General features: G+C 43.7%; 1 pseudogene; it reads right to left on the reverse strand.

The window, feature by feature from the left end:
- Positions 1–13,280: 13,280 nt before the first annotated feature.
- On the reverse strand, positions 13,281–14,194 carry LOC100936860 (proliferation marker protein Ki-67-like; annotated as a pseudogene).
- Positions 14,195–15,327: the final 1,133 nt, after the last annotated feature.

Below are 15,327 nucleotides of genomic sequence, written 5' to 3' on the forward strand. Positions count from 1 at the left end.
TTCCTTTTGTGAAAATGCTTTTGTTTAAAAACCACTGCCTTCAAATGAAAACCACTAGGTTTGTTATGCTTGCCTCATATTTTCTCGGTGTTTTTCTTTCATTTTTAAAAAATACATGTCTTTATTTTTTTATACCTAAAATAGTGGGTTTTTAAAATGTGATATGTGTATGCATTGTATAATGATTACCACAATCAACTAATACATCCATCACCACCTATACTGTACCTTAGATCTGCAGAACTTGTTCATCTTAGAATGTTTTTACCTTTTAGGTCGGACGTGATGGCTCACGTCTGTAATCCTAGCACTTTGGGAGGCCAAGGTGGGTGGATTGCCAGAGCTCAGGAGTTCAAGACCAGCCTGGGAAACATAGTGAAACCCTGTCTCTACTAAAAATACAAAAAATTACCCACGTGTGGTGGCACGCACCTGTAGTCCCAGTTACTTGGGAGGCAGAGGCACGAGAATCATTTGAACCTGGGAGGCAGAGGTTGCAGTGAGCTGAGATCGTGCCACTGCACTCCAGCCTGGGCAACAGAGCAAGACTCTGTCTCCAAAAAAAAAAAAAAAAAAAAAAAAAAGAATGTTTTATTTTTTGACCAACATCTCTCCATTTCCTGTCTCCCACTCCTGCATCCCCAGTCCTTGGTAACCACTGTTCTACTCTCTGTTTCTATGAGTTCAACTTTTTAAGATTTCACCTTTAAGTGAAATAATGCAGTATTTGTCATTCTGTGTCTAGTTTATTTCATTTAGCATACTATCTTCCAGGTTCCTTTTTCCCTCTGTGTCTCAAGTCCACCTTTGCATTGTCACTTTCTTTTCTGAAATGAAAATGGTATTGTGGCTGTTACCTAGCTAGATACCAACTATGGGCTTTGTAGTATCTGGATTAGCTGTAATATACATGTGAATGATGACTAGTAAAATATATATAGTCGGAAAAATGATGCAATTCAAAAAGCAAGAACACAAGTATAAATAAGCCTAAGAAGGTTGGACATCATCTATATAAAGGAAAATAAACTGTACTCCTTAGTGAAGACTTTACTGTAAAACCTGGCCAGGCGCAGTGGCTCACGCCTGTAATCCCAGCGCTTTGGGAGGCCGAGGCAGCTGGATCATGAGGTCAGGAGATTGAGACCAACCTGGCTAACATGGTGAAACCCCGTCTCTACTAAAAATACAAAAAAATTAGCCGGGCATGGTAGCGGGTGCCTGTAGTCCCAGCTACTCGGGAGGCTGAGGCAGGAGAATGGCGTGAACCCAGGAGGCGGAGCTTGCAGTGAGCTGAGATCGCACCACTGCACTCCAGCCTGGGCGAGAGCAAAACTTCATCTCAAAAAAAAAAAAAAAAAAAAAAAAAAAAATCCCAAATTGTCCCTAAGCCTAATCGATAGATTTAAGGCAATTTAACCAATATGCTAAATGGGAACAGGGGCCTATAGTACAATTATACTTCATTTTAATTGGCAGAAAAAAATATATGAACAACTAAGAGTATTTGGTGGATAGAGGTAACATGGGAAGACTCATCTTACAAGATATTAGAGGGCATTATAAACTAAAGTAAATAATGTGGCATAGAGCAGAATTAAAGAGATCACTGAAACAAATCCGGAATCAGAATATATGGAATGTGGAGTCCTGATAAGTAAGCAACAAGAAGGAAGGGGTCCCAGGTGAGAGAGAACAATTGTTCTATAGATGGCTTATTGCAGACAACCTGCTGGCACACATCCTGTTCCCAAATACCTTGTTTTGCATGTAGCCTTTCCAGCACAACCTTATAAAACTTAAAACCTCCAGCCCCTGCCTCTCAGACAGCCTCTTCTCTGCTGTGCTGCCCATTGAACCCTTACAACATATCTTCAAACTTTCTCTGATAAATCTGCCTTTCTTTACCTATGACTGTTTTGGCAAAATTCCTTTACTGTCCACAACACCATCCGCACTCAGTTGCACCCAAGACATGGAAGACTAAATGTCTGACGTTTACCTTAAAAAGTATGAAAAAATAAGTTGAGAGGGGCCAAGCATGGTGGCTCACGCCTATAATCCCAACACTTTGGGAGGCTGAGGTGAGAGGATGGCTTGAACCTAGGAGTTTGAGACCAGCCTGGGCAACATAGTAAGACCTCATCACTACCCAAAAAAAAAAAAAAAATCTGGGCAGGGTGGTGTGTGCCTGTAGTCCCAGCTACTTAGGAAGCTAAGGTGGGAGAGTCACTTGAGCACCAGAGGTTTGAGGCTGCAGTGAGGCATGATCATGCCACTGCACTCCAGCCTGGGCAACAGGGTGAGACCCTGCTGCAAAAAAAAATTATAAACCTACTTAATGCTAAGTTATAATGGTTGACCAAAATGTCAGTAGAAGGCAGAGTTCCAATGTATATCCATGAATGTATTGAAAATTAAAGGTGTTTTCAGTTTGTGAAAATTGATAGGATTGATGTGATGTAAATCTGTAAGGAAAAAATCCTGGACCCCTATATATTATATGTAATGACAAACTCCAAGTGGATTAAAATTAAATATGAAAAATAAAATATATATGGGCCGGGTGCAGTGGCTCACACCTATAATCCCAGCACTTTGAGAGGCCGAGGAAGGTGGATCACGAGGTCAGGAGATTGAGACCAACCTGGCCAACATGGTGAACCCCTGTCTCTACTAAAAATACAAAAATTAGCTGGGTGTGGTGGCACCTGCCTGTAGTCGCAGCTACTCGGGAGGCTGAGGCAGAAGAATCGCTTGAACCTGAGAGGCGGAGGTTGCAGTGAGCCGAGATGATGCCACTACACTCCAGCCTGGTGACAGAGTGAGACTCCGTCTCAAAAATAAATAAATAAATTTTATATCTATATCTATATATATATATGAATATTATATAACATCATGGTGGAGCATAAACCAGAAGGACAACCCTGAAGCCATAAAGTAAATCCTAGACTTAATTTAAAAATGTATATATATTGGAGACAGTGTCACTCTGTCGCCCAGGCTGAATTGCAATGGCATGATCTCAGCTCACTGCAACCTCTGCCTCCCAGGTTCAAGGGATTCTCCTGCCTCAGCCTTCTGAGTAGCTGGGATTACAGGCATGCGCCACCACACCCAGATAATTTTGTATTTTTAGTAGAGGTGGGGATTCTCCATGTTGGTCAGGCTGGTCTGGAACTCCCGACCTCAGGTGATCCGCCTGCTTTGGCCTCCCAAAGTGCTGGGATTACAGGCATGAGCCACCGCGCCCGGCCAGTTTTAGGTATTCTTTAGATGACAATTGGTTGAGAGAGTTAAGCTGTTGTCGGAAGACATGAAGTCAGTAGAAAGGAATGCTTGAGTTAAGATAAGGGGGTTATGGGGGCTGAGGACCTTGTTATGTAGATGAAGGTGCATAAGTAGCAGCCCTCAGAGAGAATAGATGGTAAATGTCTCTTTCAGACCTTAAAGATGTCAGACTCGCAGTTAATCTCTCCTAGATCTGGAAAAGGCCTAGAAAGGGAAGGCCTGGGTGCATTAATGGAGATTCTCTACCAATGCAAATTTCCACTGCAAAAGGCAGCTTTGCAGAGTCATTTCAACGTGTTGGCCCTGTGGCAGCCATTTTAAAATATGTCAAAGAAATATATTTTGGGATAAAATAATTTGGTTTCCTTCAGTGTCTGCTATCTATCATGTGATGCTATACCAGAGTCAGGTTGGAAAGTAAGCCACATTGTGTCAGGTTAATTTTAAAAATCTAATTAGATTTTTATAGTTTGTAGGGCATGACTCCCCAGGCCCCTTAGATAGGAATTTCAAGATCAGAGTTTAGTCCTCATATGCCATAGGAAATCAAAAGACAAGTTATAGACTGGGAAGAATATTTGCAACACTTAAGAAGAGAGGTGATATTGAAACTGCCTTTGCAAAAATTTTAACAGTGAGAAAATTATGACAGTGAAAGAGATCTGATCCAACCAACCCCCATCTTGCCTTTAAACTCTAAACTGCCCTTGGTCATCCCTGGGCATGGGCCAAGCTAACTTTGGGGGAAATGCAGTTTGCAGTTTAGATGATAATAGCCCTTCCCCAAAACTAAAGCACCTTTGTAAAACTAATGAGGCCGGGCACAGTGGCTCACCCCTGTAATCCCAGCACTTTGGGAGGCCAAGGTGGGTGGATCACCTGAGGTCAGGCATTTGAGACCAGCCTGACCAATATGGTGAAACCCCGTCTCTACTAAAATTACAAAAATTAGCCGGGCGTGGTGGCCGGTGCCTGTAGTCCCAGCTACTCAGGAGGCTGAGGCAGGAGAATCGCTTGAACCAGGGAGGCAGAGGTTGCAGTGAGCCAAGATAGTGCCACTGCACTCCAGCCTGGGCAACAGAGCAAGACTCCATCTCAAAAAAAAAAAAAAAAGAAAGATGAAAGGGGCCTGAATTTTGCTAAGGTGTAGGTGGAGTTCAATGATTGATGGCCATTGTTCCGGAGACCACAAGATTTGCAACTTCACCTGTTAATCCTGTAAATAACATCACTGTTGTAGAACCTAAGATTGGCCTTTTGAGATGTCTTTTCAGGTTTTTGCATTTATGGTGACCGCATGGCTCCACTCGGACTGGCAAGATGGACTCATGACTCAACTGGTCTTGTGGCCCCCACCCAGAAGCGGACTTGGCACACAAGGGCCATTTTCCACACCCCTATGATTGCACTTCCAACCAATCAGCCCCCTGTCTGACAAACTATCCTTGAAAAACCCTAACTTCTGAGTTTTCAGGGAGATTGATTTGAGTAATAATTCCATCTCCCACGTGGTGTGGCCAGCCTCATGTCAATTAAACTCTTTCTTTCTTTCTTTTTGAGATGGAGTCTCACTCCGTCACCCAGGCTGGAGTGCAGTGGCATGATCTTGGCTCACTGCAACCTCCACCTCCCAGGTTCAAATGGTTCTCCTACCTCAGCCTCCTGAGTAGCTAGGACTACGGGCATGCGCCACCATGCCTGGCTATTTTTTTTTGAGACTGAGTCTCGCTCTGTCACCCAGGCTAGAGTGTAATGGCATGATCTTGGCTTACTGCAACCTCTGCCTCCTGGGTTCAAGCGATTCTCCCACCTCAGCCTCCCAAGTAGCTGGGATTACAGGCACATGCCATCATGCCCGGCTAATTTTTGTATTTTTGTAGAGACGGGATTTCACCATATTGGCCAGGCTGGTCTTGAACTCCCGACCTCAGGTGATCCACTTGCCTTGGCCTCCCACATTGCTGGGATTACAGGCATGAGCCACCGTGCCTGGCCTTAATTTTTTGTATTTTTAGTAGAGACGGGGTTTCACCATGTTGGCCAGGCTGGTCTTAAACTCCTGGCCTCAAGTGATCCACCTGTCTCAGTCTCCCAAAGTGTTGGGATTACAGGTGTGAGCCACCACACCCAGCCAAACTCTTTATTGCAATGCCATGGTCTCAGTAAACTGATTTTGTCTGTGCAGTGGGCAGGAAGTGTTACCAGCAGCAAATCCAACGGGTCTACAGCAAACTCGATTCTTGCCCCATTGGAGGAAAGAACTTGGCCAAGGGGCAGAAGGCAGAGTGAGAGACCAAGGCAAGTTTTAGAACAGGAGCGAGAGTTTATTTAAAAGTTTTAGAGCAGAAACTAAAGGAAGTAAAGTACACTTGGAAGAGGGTCAAGTGGGCAACTTGAGAGATCCAAGTGTGCTGTTCAGCCCTTGACTTGTTGTTTTATACGCTGGCATGGTTCTGAGATTTCCATTTCTCCTCTATTTTTCCTTGAAGTGGGCTGTCTGCATGCACCATGGCCTGCCAGCACTTGGATGAGGCTGCACGCGCAGTGTGTTTACTGAAGTTAGGCACATGCTCATTTGAGGCATTTTTCCCTTACCAGTCAAGCGTTCCTAGAGGAATATCATACACCAGTTAAACTCCGCCATTTTGCCTCTTAGTGCACATACTTGAGCCCGTTTGCCTAACTCCTGATATCTTATTTGGAAGTTGCTCATTACCAGCTTCAGGTGTTTCTGTCCATTGGGAGATTGCCTTTCTCTGGTGCCAGCTGCAACCAATTATTATTTTAGCGAGACAGTTTAACAACCACCTGACCATCACCTGATGGTTGCCTGGGGATTTGGGGGACTTCTCCTGCCCTGTTCATGTCTGCCTAGCTACCTATTCTAACAGAAGGACCCACTGGATGATTACAATGTCTCTGATAAAAAATATCCCCACAAACTGCTATTTGTAAAATATGTAAAAGTGTACATATGTAAAAGTGAACATATGAATAGAAAATGGAAAAGGAGTCTGGGCGAGGTGGCTCATGCCTGTAATCCCAGCACTTTGGGAGGCCGAGGCAGGAGGATCACTTGAGGTCAGGAGTTCAAGATCAGCCTGGCCAACATGGTGAAACCCCGTCTCTACAAAAATACAAAAATTAGCCGGGCATGATGGTGTGTGCCTGTAATCCCAGCTACTCAGGAGGCTGAGGCGGAGGTTGCAGTGAGCCGAGATCGCACCATTGCACTCCAGCCTGGGCGACAGAGAGAGACTCGTCTCAAAAAACAAACAAAAGTGCTACTTGTTAAAACATTTTAAAGGATAATTGATCTGAATTGCCCATTGGAGAAAGAATATCCTCAAACAAAGCACAGTGGTGAATAGTATTTGCCTATGTGTTCTGGTAATTTTTCACCAGCTGAGCTAGTGTAATCATCTTGCTAAAGAAAAGTTCTATAGTTCTAAGTAATCATGTTGATTTGAAATACCACTTATGCAACAAAGTTGAATTGTACATCTTTTCTTCTCCCAGCAGATGGTGACATTTTATAGAATATGGAAAAATTATCCAAATGGATGAGTGAGCTATATAACTGAAATATAATTGTCTCTGTTTCATTTCTCATTTATCTACATCTTGAATTCATTTACAAAAAGGCATTCATCAGGAAGTAACATTTAAAGACTATGCTTTCAGGGGTCATTTCTTTTGCTTTTCTTTTCTTTCTTTTTTTTTTTTTGACAGGGCCTCACTCTGTCAGCCAGGCTGGAGTGTAATAGTGCCATCATGGCTCACTGCAGCCTTGACATCCCAGGTTCAAGCAATCTTCCCACCTCAGCCTCCCGAGTAGCTGGGACTACAGGCACACAGCATCACACTGGGCTATTTTTAAAATTTTTCTGTAGAGACAGGGTCTCACTGTCTTGCCCAGGCTAGTCTCAAACTCCTGGGCTCAAGCAATCCTCCTTCCTCAGCCTCCCAAAGTGCTGGGATTACAGGTGTGGGCCCCCATGCCCAGCAAGGGATCATTTCTATAGTTCCTTCCTAGGAAAGTTTCTCTGAACATGTAGAGCATGTTTTTAAAAAAGTAACATTTATGAAAAGAAGACTAAGAACAATTAAAAAATAACTAATATAGAAAGTAGAATTTTTCAGGCCAGGCATGTAATGCCAGCACTGTACACCTGTAATCCCAGCACTTTAGAGGCTGAGGTGGGCAGATCACTTGAGGTCAGGAGTTCGAGGCAAGCCTGGCCAACATGGTGAAACTCTATCTCTACTAAAAAAATACAAAAATTAGCCGGGCATGGTGGTAGGTGCCTGTAATCCCAGCTACTTGGGAGACTGAGGCAGGAGAACCACTTGAACCTGGGAGGTGGAGGTTGCAGTGAGCCGAGATCGCACCACTGCACTCCAGCCTGGGCGACAAAGCAAGACTATGTCTCAAAAAAAAAGTAGAATTTTTCAACGTTTTCAATTCTTAGTTTGCACAGTGTTTTTACTAGATATTTTCTCATCAAGTCACATCAGCCTACCTATTTACAAAAATAAAATAGTAAGGACAAAATGCTAAAGAGGGCAAATCTGTCTTTAATTAATGTCCATCTCAGGCCAGGCATGGTGGCTTACACATGTAATCCCAGCACTTTGGGAGGCTGAGGTGGGAGGGTAGCTTGACCCCAGGAGTTCAAAACCAGCCTGGACAGCATAGTGAGACCCTGTCTCTAAGAAAATGTCCACCTTTGATTTCTCTTCACTCTTTTTTTCCATGCAGGGCCTTCACTCTTCTGTTTCTCAAATTCCTTCTTTAGTATTATTTCTTCCTTCCTTTAAGCTTCACACAGTAATGTTTGCTTCCCTACTTTCTAACCGAGAGTATAGCATATAATTAAAATTCATTCTTAGGTATATGTAATTAGTATTCCCAGCTTAATGTACCAGTTATACCAGGGATATTTCATTCACTAGTTCAAACAGAACATCAATTGGATATCTCTCGTCTTTCAGGTATTCTTGCTGAGCTCACAGTCCATCCAGAAAGAGAAACAAATTCATAACACTAATGTAAGAGGTTTTCTTTCTTTTTGAGATGGAGTCTCACTCTGTCCCCCAGGCTGGAGTGCAGTGGTGCAATCTCAGCCCGCCGCAAACTCTGCCTCCTGGGTTCAAGTGATTCTCCTGCCTCAGCCTCCCAAGTAGCTGGGATTATAGGCACCCACCACCAAGCCTGGCTAATTTTTTTGTATTTCTAATAGAGATGGGGTTTCACCATGTTGGCCAGGCTGGTCTTGAACTCCTTACCTCAAGTAATCCACCCACCTCAGCCTCCCAAAGTGCTGGCATTACAGGCATGAGCCACCGTGCCTGGCCGTAGGAGATGTTTTAATGCAGGTGTGTACAAGGTGGAAACCTAGAAAATGAATCATTAATTCTGTTGAATGAACTTTATATGTGAGCTTCAAATTTAAGTGAGACATGACAGACTGAAATGTGAACAAAAGGTATTTTAGGCAGATGGAACAACTTGAGCTCAGATATAGAAGCATCAAACTGTTCAGCATTTTTGTGAAACCCAGAAAAGTCTGACTAGAACTCACAGTATTAAACAGTCAATGTGCCAACAGAATTGGGATACAGGATGGAGGAGGAAGAGAGAGGAAGCGGTGGAAAGAGACTGCAGAGGTAGATGAGAGCCAGACTGGGAAAATCCTTAGAAGGCAGGCCAAGGAATAAGGACAGCACTGTAAAAACCCTTATGAGGTGTCCTAAGGAGTGTGGACTTGATTCTGCTGGCCCCAGATAGCCTTCTTAAGAAGCTGTGGAGATGGTAGAGGATGGAAGCAGAAAGACCAATTAAGAGATGATGGATCACACAAAGCTAGAGAGGAAAAGCACAATGTGGATTGATGAATGGTGGCATCTTGTTGGGGGGAGAGTTAATGACAGAGGCATATTTAAGAGATATTTGCATGGTAGACTTATGGGGCTAGGATGTCTGATTGGATGTGGTGCCTGAGAAAGGGAGAGGCATGCGCAAAGATGACTGTGGGGTTTCTAATTCTGGCATCTTGCTGTGTAATAATAACATTCAAAACAGAAATTCATGAGGAATAGCAGATTTGTAGAGGATTTGCTTGGCGACAAGATGAATGTGGGGCACCTGGGTTGGGGAGACATCAGGTAGAGGTGCTGACACAGAACTGAAAACATGAGACTAACTGGAGTTCAGGAGATAAATCTGGAGATGATTTTTCTTTGGGTGGGGGAGGGATGGAGTTTCACTCTTGTCACCCAGGCCAGAGTGCAATGGCGTGATCTTGGCTCACTGCAACCTCCGCCTCCTGGGTTCAAGCAATTCTCCTGCCTCAGCCTCTCGAGTAGCTGGGATTACAGGCAGGCACCACCACGCCCGGCTAATTTTTGTATTTTTAGTGGAAACGGGGTTTCACCATGTTGGCCAGGCTGGTCTCGAACTCGTGACCTCAGGTGATCCACCTGCCTCGGCCTCTCAAAGTGCTGAGATTACAGGCATGAGCCACCATGCCCGGCCTGAAGATGATATTTAAGAGTGAATAATGTAAACTTGTTGGGAGAAGCCATGGGAATTGAAAATCTCAGGTGGTTGAGTACAAGAAGAGGGGGCCCAGCATGGAACCTTGGATTCCCAATATTTTAGGTTAGGTAGAGGCTATGAAGAGGATTAAGGAGGAGCAAGAAATGAAGCCATGTTTAAGTATGAAAGATGGTGAGAAACTCCTCTCACAGCACAACTTGTATACTCATGGGAGATGGAGTGGTATACAGTGATATCCTAACAATCTTTCTAGAGTAATCCTTGCCCCACTTTCACCAGAGCTTGGAAGCCTGTCCAGTCTTCGCATTAGAAAGTCAACATTTTAAGAATGTGAAGAAGTAAGAGTGTTATAAAAGATGCCTGACCTACACCATGTAACTGATTTTCCTTTTTGTTAAGAAAATGTTGAAATTAACAAACGTGGCTGGGGGCGGTGGCGCACGCCTGTAATTCCAGCACTTTGGGAAGCTAAGGCAGGAGGATCGCTTCAGCCCAAGAGTTCAAGACCAGCCTGGGCAACATAGTGAGACCTCCATCTCTACAAAAATAAACAAAATTAGCCGGGTGTGTTGGCACATGCCTGTGGTCCCAGCTACTTGGGAGGCTGAGGTGGGAGGATCGCTTGAGCTCCAGAGATTGGGGGCTGCAGTGAGCTATGATTGCCACCACTGCACTCCAGTCTGGGCATCAGAATGAGTACCCATCTCTAAAAAAAAAAAAAAAAAAAAAAAAACTAAAACTAAGTTCTATTACAATTTATGTTTTTCTTCTCATAAAATAAATTATACATATTATCACAAGGAAGAAAAATGTAAAATTAGAAAAAATTCCCGTGAGAAGCCACTCTTTGCCCAGAAAATATGTTTGTTTATTGATTTATGTTTTTATTAGAAAACTCAAAAGGACCTGGTAAGTGTCCTGCCATTGGATTTCAACAGGAAATCACCACTTCTGCCCTCTGGGAGGTAGTAAAAAAGATTGGAATACCTCCTCTTTTGAAGAGGTCAGGAAGTGTGGTAGATGCTGTCCAGATTCTCCTTCTGGAATAAAGGAAGTATTCTCCAGCTGCTGGGAGCAGTGCCCACAGAAAACCCTCAGCTGTCAGCAACTTCAGTGATTGCCTTGGCTAAAAAGAGCTGCTTCACCCAAAGTTGCATCCTTCTAGGGGTCAGCCTGCATCTAATAGCTGAAAAACAGGGGGCCCAGCCCTCTCCCCTCAACAAGCAACAACTCCGAATAACCACCTCATTTTCAAAGATCACCATGTGGTAGACCAAGAGAGACAATGTTGGGCTTGTGGTGCCACCTGACTTGCCCCTCTGCCCAATCCTACATCCTTCCCTTCCCTTCAATAGATGTTGATCCCAAGGGCCCTCTCTAATAAATCTCCTGGGTGGAGAGTTTGAAACCAGCCTGGCCAACATGGTGAAACCCCATCTCTACTAAAAATACAAAAATTAGCCGGGTGTGGTGGTGGGTGCCTATAATCCCAGCTACTTAGGAGGCTGAGGCAGGAGAATTGCTCAAGCCTGGGGGGCGGAGGTTGCAGTGAGCAGAGATCGTGGCATTGCACTCCAGCCTGGGTGACAGAGCGAGACTCCATCTCAAAAAAAACAAAACAAAAAGATATCCTGGGTGCTAATCTCCATCTCAGAGTCTGCTTCCCAGAGAACTCAACCTATAATGTGAGTGAAATCACAGAGCTTGGACAAGGCTTGCAGGCAAACCCTATATCCACCTTTTCATCCATTAGAGCTCAGAAGCTCAAGGCAGCTTAGGCATTGGAAGTAGAGCCATGAATACCTGGGGTTTATTTTATTTTATTTTAAAATTTATCTTCAGTAAATTTCATTCTTTTTGGTGTATAGTTCTATGAATTTTGACAAACTTACCAAGTCATGTAACTACTACCACAGTCACGATGCAGAAGAATTCGAATTCCCCCCAAAGAACTACCTAATGCTGTCCTGTTATGGTTGAGTCCTCTACTCTGTGCTTAATCCCTGGAAAGACTAATCTGTTCTTTGTCAATATACTTATGCATATTCCAGAATGTCATACAAATGGAATAATACAGAATGTAGACTTTTGAGCCGGCTTCTTTCTCACAGAATAATGTATTTGAGATTCAGCCACACGTGTTATTGTGTGTATCAATAGTCTGTTCCTTTTTATTGCTGAGTAGCGTTCCATTGTATGGTTGATCACAATTTGTTTCTCCATTCACCAGTTGCTTCCAATTTTTAGCAATTATGACCAAAGCTGCTATCAACATTTGCATATAGGATTTTGTGTGAACATAAGTTTTCATTTCTTTTAAGGAAATATGTAGGCATGGAATTGGTGGAACATGTGGTAAGTATATTTTTAACTTTATTTTAAAAACCTGCCAAACTGTTTTTCCAAAGTGGCTGAACCATTTTTGCATTCCCACTAGCAATGTATGAATGTTCCAGTTGTTCTACAGCCTGGCCAGCAATTGGTATTGTCAGTTTTTTTAAGCCATTGTAATAGGTGCATCAGTGGTATTTCATTATGGCTTTAATTTGCATTTACTGTTGATGTTCAGCCGCTTGTTCATTTCCTTATAGACATCTGCATATCTTCTTTGGTGAAATGGCTGTTCAAATATTTTGCCCATTTTTTTTGTTTGTTTATCACAAAACTAACTTTATTATATTTTTCCCAGTTAGATTTCTTTGTTAAATGTCTTCACTGTCCTGGTGACTTCTGGTTCTTATTTTCTTGACGCACACAATGTCCTCAGCCTTCTTTTTTTTTTTTTTTTTGAGATGGAGTCTCGCTCTGTTGCCCAGGCTGGGGTGCAGTGGCCCGATCTCGGCTCACTGTGCAAGCTCCGCCTCCCGCGTTCACGCCATTCTCCTGCCTCAGACTTCCAAGTAGCTGAGATTACAGGCGCCCGCCACCACGCCCGGCTAGTTTTTTGTATTTTTAGTAGAGACGCAGTTTCACCATGTTAGCCAGGATGGTCTCGATCTCCTGACCTCGTGATCCGCCCACCTCAGCCTCCCAAAGTGCTGGGATTACAGGCATGAGCCACTGCACCCAGCCCTCAGCCTTCTTTGGATTTTCTGCACGCCTCTTGACATTCCGTGTTACTCTGTGCATATTCACTCTCCAAAGTGCTTGCTGCAGACTGGCTTTTCATCTTTCTTGATCTCAAACACATAGAGTCTGAATTTCCTGCTTCTCCTTTCCCTTCCTCATTCTGCACGAGTACCTCCGTACTCTTCTGCCCTCCGCTCTCCTCTGCCACTTCAGGCTGGGAGCTCTTATTCTGTCTAACAGACCTCAAGCACCTTTTGTTTTCACTGACTTTGCCCCTAGGTATGGGTTTCTGGGCTCCATCATCTGGATTTTGAATGTCCATGTCTTGGGAGGTCTTCATGGGCTTGTTTTCATTTCAGTTTATTTGAATTCTTTCTGCTAATACAATGACCTCAGTTATTTGCTGTTCTACATCAGTCTTATTTTGGCGTCTGGAGAGCAGGGACATTCCCTTATTTTCAGGGACTGAGTCTTGGAATTCGTATTCCTCTTTGTTGGTTTTCATGTTATTGCTGTTCAGATCTTCCGCAGGTTCAATTCTTTTTGCAGAAGTCCTCAGACTCCTCTTCATGATGACCAAGGGTTTGGGTGATTTGCCCCTCACCCTGGGAGCAACCCTCTCTGCTTCTTGCTGGCTGGCAGCTCCTCTATGATTTCCTCTGGCGCAGGCATGCAGTGCGGCCTCTTGGTTCCTGTGACACTTCCATCTTTTCCACATCCCTTCTTGAAGGGCAGTGGGGACAGGGAGGTGTTGCTTTTGCTTTGTGATTTTACAGGGTCTCTGGTGCCTACCAGGTCTCCCACGGGTTCTACTTTAGGGGCCTGAAGAACTCTTCTGGATATTTTTAGAGGTTTTCCACTGTCAGGTGCTTGCTTTGGAGCACTTGTAAAGCTATCAGCACCATTTGCCAGTTCCTCAGTGTGGCCTGGTGTTTGAGAGAGCTCTTGGAAGCTGGCCAGATCTTCCAGGGGTTGGGCATTTTCCTTGGGCACTCTTGGCAATCTCCTGCTGCCAGTTACATTTTCTGGGTCCAGCTTCTGCTTTGCAGGTTGCTTAAATGCTTTCATGCCTTTGCCCTCACCTGCTGGTTCTTTATTGGTGTGCGTGGTCTCCCCTGATGTTTGTGTGAGCTTGCCGACTGCTAACAGCTCTTCTTTCACTTCTACTTTCTGGCCACAAGCCCTGGGCCATTTCTTTGAACTTGTTGCAGTGTCTACTAGTTCTGGTGGTGATTTGCAGGGTATTTTGGTGGTTTTGTCATGAGTCATTGATTCTTCAGTATGACCTGGTGCTGGGTCTTTGAAGCCGGCCAGGTCTTCTAGGGCTTGGGCCTTTTCCCTGGGTGCTCTTGGCCATCTCCTGCTGCCAGTTACACTTGCTGCCGGAGCCAGTGTCTGCTTTGCAGATTCCTTAAATGCTCTGATGCCTTTATCTTCACCTACTGGTTCTTTGCTTCCACGGTTTATTGCCCATTTTTATATTGGATTGTTTGTTTCCTCATTGTTTTGAGAGCTCTTTGTATATTCTGGATACAAGTCCTTTGTTAGATATGTTATTTATAAATAGTTTCTCCCAGTATATTGTTTTTTCATCCTCTTAGCATCTTTTGCAGAGCAACAGCTCATAATTTTCATGAAGTCCAACTTATCAAATTTTTCTGTTATGGATAGTGCTTTTGGTTGTCATATCTAAGAATTATTGGCCTAACACCAGAAAACAAAGACTTTCTTCTGTGTTTTCTTCTAAAAGTTATACATCTTATATTTAGGTCTATGATTGATTTTTTTTTTTTTAAACAGGGTGTGGCTCTGTCACCCAGGCTGGAGTGCAGTGGTGCAATCACTGCTGACTGCAACCTCCGCCTCCCAGGCTCAAGCCATCCTCCCACCTCAGCCTCCCAAGTAGCTCCCAGGCGTGTGCCACCATGCCTGGCTAATTTTGTTTTTAATTTTATTTTTTCTAGAGATAGAGTTTCACCATGTTGCCCAGACTGGTCTCAAACACCTGGACTCAAGCAATCCACTTGCCTTGGCCTCCCAAAGTGCTGGGATTACAGGTATGAGCCACCAGGCCCAGCCAGGTCTATGATTAATTTTAAGTGAATTTTTGTAAAAAGTATGGGTAAATTTCTGCACTCTCTATTCTATTACATTGACCTACGTATCCATCCTTGCACCAATACCACACTGTCTTGATTACTGTGGCTTTATAGTAAGTCTCAGAATTAAGTAGCATGAATCTTCCAATTTTGTTCTTATTTTTAAAAAACGTTTTGAATATTCTAATTTCTTTGCCTCTCCATGTAAATGTTAGAGTCACCATGCTGATATCTATAAAGAATCCTGCTGGGATTTGGACTGGAATCGTGTCAAATCTATAGATAAATTTTTAGAGTATTGGA

Source organism: Pongo abelii, chromosome X, assembly GCF_028885655.2.
Source record: "Pongo abelii isolate AG06213 chromosome X, NHGRI_mPonAbe1-v2.0_pri, whole genome shotgun sequence".
Classification (NCBI taxonomy): domain Eukaryota; kingdom Metazoa; phylum Chordata; class Mammalia; order Primates; family Hominidae; genus Pongo; species Pongo abelii.